Source organism: Pseudomyrmex gracilis, unplaced genomic scaffold (assembly GCF_002006095.1).
Source record: "Pseudomyrmex gracilis isolate BER0280 unplaced genomic scaffold, ASM200609v1 scaffold_1191, whole genome shotgun sequence".
NCBI lineage: Eukaryota > Metazoa > Arthropoda > Insecta > Hymenoptera > Formicidae > Pseudomyrmex > Pseudomyrmex gracilis.
This window is the reverse complement of record NW_018021775.1, coordinates 13,692-18,903: the sequence shown is the minus strand read 5'-3', so window position 1 is coordinate 18,903 and position 5,212 is coordinate 13,692. Positions and strand designations below refer to the sequence as shown.

Genomic DNA, 5,212 nt, shown 5'->3' with positions numbered 1-5,212 from the left:
ACGAAGAAAAGTCTTTACAAAAATTGTTTTCACGTATCCCGTAGGTCCGCAAACGATCGACGTCCAGGGATGTTTCTAGCGCACGTCCATTTTAAAGACTGTGCGAATTACCGCTCGTAATACTCTTAAATGAAACTGGTATGTTTGCGACGACGATGAGCTCACCATTGCGCGTCGGGCCCCGCGGCGGCCGCGGTTCAGCGCGTTTTGCCGCGACAACGAGCTAACTTTCGTTGCGGCAACGGACGGTGAGCGTATTCCGGATGATTGAAAAGCTGTTTTCATGAAAAATCAGCTTATTGTCGCGCGCGCAAAAATAAGCTTATAGCTTTTTGTTGTTATAAAAAAAAAAGGCAGTTTTTAAGGATAAAAGAAAACAGAGATCGGGAAAAAGCAATCTTTTAATTTGGTTTAATAAAAATTTAATAACTTTAAAATATTACGTAATATTTTACAAAATGTGTACATATTGCTTAATCTACTAACATTTACAGAAAATTTCGCATTTTATAACCTTATTTTTACACGCAATTGTTAAATTAACTTATATATTTTTTTTTTATTGTACAAAGCGCTTGCTTACATTATGACCTATTTGAACGGAAAACATTTATATACAATTTTAACTTTTACTAATACGTTTAAAATATACAAACTATTTACAAAAGAATGCGCGGAAAAAAATCTTATTCCAAGTAGCCGTATGGGACGGAGCGTCGATAAATCTACGTTTCAGCAAAACCGGCGAGCAGATTTTTGATTCGTCCCGCGTCACAACCTTGTGAAACGAGGTGCGGCGAATCCCTCTAAAATGCAGATTTATCGACATATTTTCTTTTTTTCTCTCTCTTTGCATTAACATTTCCTTAACGCTATTGAATTTAATTATGCGGGAGGTTGCGGAATTGAGAGTGATTCCCTTGATTTTACACACCTCCCGCGCGCCACCGTCCGGAGTACGAACTAAAAACGTACGCGTAAAATTTCGGGCGACCAGATACAAACGACTCGATGTAACTACCACGGCCGTAGCCTTCGAGCTCGTTCGTCATGTCGCTTAAGAAATTCCCGGCGAATACGCGGTTCGTATTCGCCGGGTTCTCCGCTGCTTACAAAAATACACGAATCTGTATCGTAATAAACAACGCGCTCGCCTAAACGTTCTAAATATTCGTACAGGTTCAATCGCGCCTGTGTCGTCGTATACGCCGTTATTATCACGTTAGTAATCGGAGAGGATACGACTGCCTCGTCCCGCATTTGCCAAGAAACATATTACCTCGTCATTCACAGGTAATATATCGGTTACCTCGTGCTCGGGTCTGGACAATAGCAATACGAGACGTTCCTGCGACTTTACCACCTCGGTACTCGTCAAATTCGATCGTTGCCCGAATTTTCCCCAAAACGAATTGAGGCACAGCTTTGCGACCGAGCGTAAACCCGGATTTAGCGCAATGTTTGCTCTATCTAGAGCGATACCCTCGACTGCTTCGTATTCTCGAAGATATCGTTCTTTAGATTGTTCGTCTACGCATTCGCTCGGCCATCCACTTGCCTCTTGTTTCAATTTGAGAAAACAGTTGATGTATTCGGCAAATAATACTCTCTGACGCGTATCAGCGTCGTATTGGCTCGTCTCGTATTGCCATATCTCGCTCACTGCAGTCACGAGATAACTCATCTCCACAGCTTTGCGTAATTCACACGATACCCACACGCCTTTGAATTCACGATCGCGCGGATTTTCGTGCGAGCACTGAGTCTGCGAGAAGTTTTTGCAGCAACTGCGGCACAAGGCGAACAGCAGTTTGCTCTGCACACGGTACGGGAGTACAAGGTGAAAGAGATTGCGCGGAGGGAGCACTCTACAACGCACAAGCTCCTCGACCGCAGAAAGATCGACACCAGGCATCGCTCTGATGAGCGAGGCGCAATCTTTCTCTCAGACGAGAATTTTCGGATGTCCAATCGGGAAAGCGCCGGTTTTCACCACGTAAGGGTATAGAGAACATACGTCTACGTAACGTATCTTCTCTGTACCCGTAACTTCACGCCGAATCGCAATGTTTCCCGTTTGACCGCCGAAAATCGCGTCACGCGGTGAGAGCGGTTTAGCCACGAGCATCGGATGTTGGTCTAAAAACGCTCGCATTTCGCGATATTTCCGCATATCGCGATCAAAAGCGCACTCCCATTTCTCCGTCACGATGTACCCTCGTTTGCAAAAACGCCATGACGTTGTCAGTGTACGCTCGTATCGCGAGTTCATCGTGTCGTACACTTCGCGTTCTCCCGTGCAGAGACGTTTGTCGCGTTCCGTTTTAAAACACACGGGACACCCGTGCCAAAAGCAGCCGTGGTATTGCAACACGTGACGCTCACCGTTCGCCGTCTCGTAATACCCGTCGACGGGAATGCCTCCGACTTCTGCGAGACGATGTTCTCGCCCGTGACCCGCGTGAACAATGATGCAGCCGAGCTCGCGCTCCTTCCACACCAGCCACTGCAGAGCTTTGCGGGATTGCGTATCCGCGAGGCGATATCCGCCGCGAGGAATGACGCCGATCTCTTCCTCACGTAAAAAGTTTTTGCGGACAACTCGCATACATGTGGAAGCGATAGTTGTGCATTCTTCGAACGGACATACGTTTCCACGCTCGAGAAATATCTTGCGGAAGGCCATGCACGCTCGCCGCAAGTTATCAACGTCGTTACGAGAATAACGCACTATCTCGTGATGAAAGTCAAAAACTGCGTTTTCGCGCGTCTGTTCCGCGTGCCACGACAAAAAACGTTCGCGTTCTTTGCTAGACATACTATCCGGCGAGTAATATTAAACGGCTGGTACGGTCCGACGTACGACTGATTCGCGAGAGTGTTAAATAAATGCGGAAAATATCCCTTTTCCACACCGCCCCGCAAACCGAAAGTTTTCGGTAAAGCTGACAAACGCATCGGCATATAGTTGATGCTGTCAATAAATTTTGCCCGGCCGTTAATACGATGATCTTCGTCCCGTTTAATATTACTCGTAGATCCAAATCGACACGTTTTTCCGTGGTGTAGCGAAGGATGAACTGCGCGTCGAACGCCTTGGCGTTGTGCACGATGCTGATAATCTGCTTGAAACATTTTGTCGTTCTCGTAACGAAACCGACGAATTGCCTCACCGGATCATCGCGGAACACGAATTTTCGCACTCCGCACCATCGGCAACGTACTGTCATGTCTCATTTGCGCACGTGACGCAAATCTGTTGCGCGACGCAAAGAGTGGGCACGTGAATTTTCACAGACGGTGTACCTTCGAGCGCCTCGTCCTGTCGGGTCTCGAAATCGTAGAACACGAATGCGACGCGCGCGTTTTTCCTTTTGCCAGTGAAATCCTCGCGTGCGAGAGGTCGAATATAAAGATGGTTCACATCTTGACGCGAACTGCAAATGTTACGAAACACGACGCCGCATTCGTGCTCCGCACCCGCTGTTCTGTACAAACGCCCGCAATNGTCACAAAATTGCAAGGCGCTGCACACGTTCACGCGACCGTCTCCGTACGATTTTTCGGCTCGGTAACGCTCGAGACACTCGCGCCCGTAAAACATTCTCTTACATTGCTCGCATCGAATTAATTCAACTTCTTCCGTTTCGCGACAACGCGGACATTTATGCGAGCATAGATGAACTCCTCGTTCGGGACGGCAGGTTGCAAGGAATGCAGTATCTCCTGCTTCCCACCGCCGCTCTTAAATTTAAAATCGGGCAATAGTGACGCAAACCCTCGCAATAAAGAATATTTAAACGTAGCAAGGGTTCGCGTCCAAGAGAGGCGAGCAACGCACCACCGTCGTACAAGGGTTTTCCGCCTTTCGCGAAAGTAGACGAGGCGTAAACAATTATAGCTATCCTCTCGTCGGTAAGGTAACGCTGAAACCGCTTAATTTCTCCATTACCACAGCCTTCTTCCGGAATTGTGACGCCCGCCTTCCCCACCAACTTTTGTGCTCATTGGCGTTGTAAAGAGGAGTTCGAACGTTTCATTGCATTCCATCGCTCATATAGCTCGCTCATGCGGGCGTTACCTCGTTCGAGGTATACCCGAGCGGCAACGAGTGAGCGAGGGAAACAGAGGTTGTCGCTATTCGTTATTCAAAGAATCGAGCGTTTCTCGATTTCTTCCGCGCTCAGAAGACGGCCTCCTGTACCTGACGGAGAGTGGACGGTGCATACGCGTATCGTAAACGATGTAGCGATGTCTATCCTTCCGTTACTCTGCGCAACCGAACTCACAAGAGACCAAATATTCTCGTAAGTCAAGTCACGCGCAGGACGAAAAGAAAGATCCGCTGCACCGTTGGTCAAAGTCGGGGAGTCGAATCATACCCCGACGTAATCATTCGGCTCCGATAAATTTGTCGCGTATCTGTGAATTTCGCGAAATGGACCTTTCACCCATTCTACTATTTCAGCACCAGGCTGAATTTCGCGGATCTCAAAAGTCGCCTCTCTTCCTATTACCACGAATTTTTTAAATCTACACGCGTTTTCCGACCGTAATATTATAAATGTATAATTATTATTTTCACCGATCTGTTTGCTTCTCTTGTCATCGGCGGCACTGTCGGGGGTGGCGGGAGTAGCACTGCTGTCAGTGTAACGCTCGTCGATGTCGTCGACGTCACTGTTGCTGCGCTCGTTGTTGGTGCCGTCCTGTTTACTACCATTTTCTTGCGCAACATTTACAGTTCCGCCCCCGTATTTTACTGTAAATAAAAAAAGCTTAATACAAAAATTCTCAATATATTAACAAGCAATCAAAATAGAAGAAATTCGCCCGTGAAAAGTTCAGAAAGGGATATCCAAGGCAGATACGAGCATTAAATACAGGATGGACGTGTATAACTTAATTATTTATTAATTAACCAAACGTTTCGGTCCTAGGTTTGGACCTTCTTCAGTGTTATAAACCAAATCTACAAAATTATTATTATTGAGATCGCACGCATTCATCGAAATAATCGGTAAAACAAAAAATATACTCACAAAAAACAATTGGAAAAGCACGTGAGCAACAACAGCTAACTTGCGAAAGTATAGATGTTAGAAAGGCTGTGTGTGTACTGACGTGCGATTCTTACAGACGTGTTTATCTAATAATCTCCCCCACCACATTGTAATGGAAGGGGACGCAAAGGTATACAATGTATTCTCAC

The 5,212-nt window shown here is 46.5% G+C and overlaps 1 pseudogene; it reads right to left on the bottom strand.

Annotated features, from left to right (window-relative positions):
- Positions 1-1,222: 1,222 nt before the first annotated feature.
- On the bottom strand, positions 1,223-3,230 carry LOC109861949 (annotated as a pseudogene).
- Positions 3,231-5,212: the final 1,982 nt, after the last annotated feature.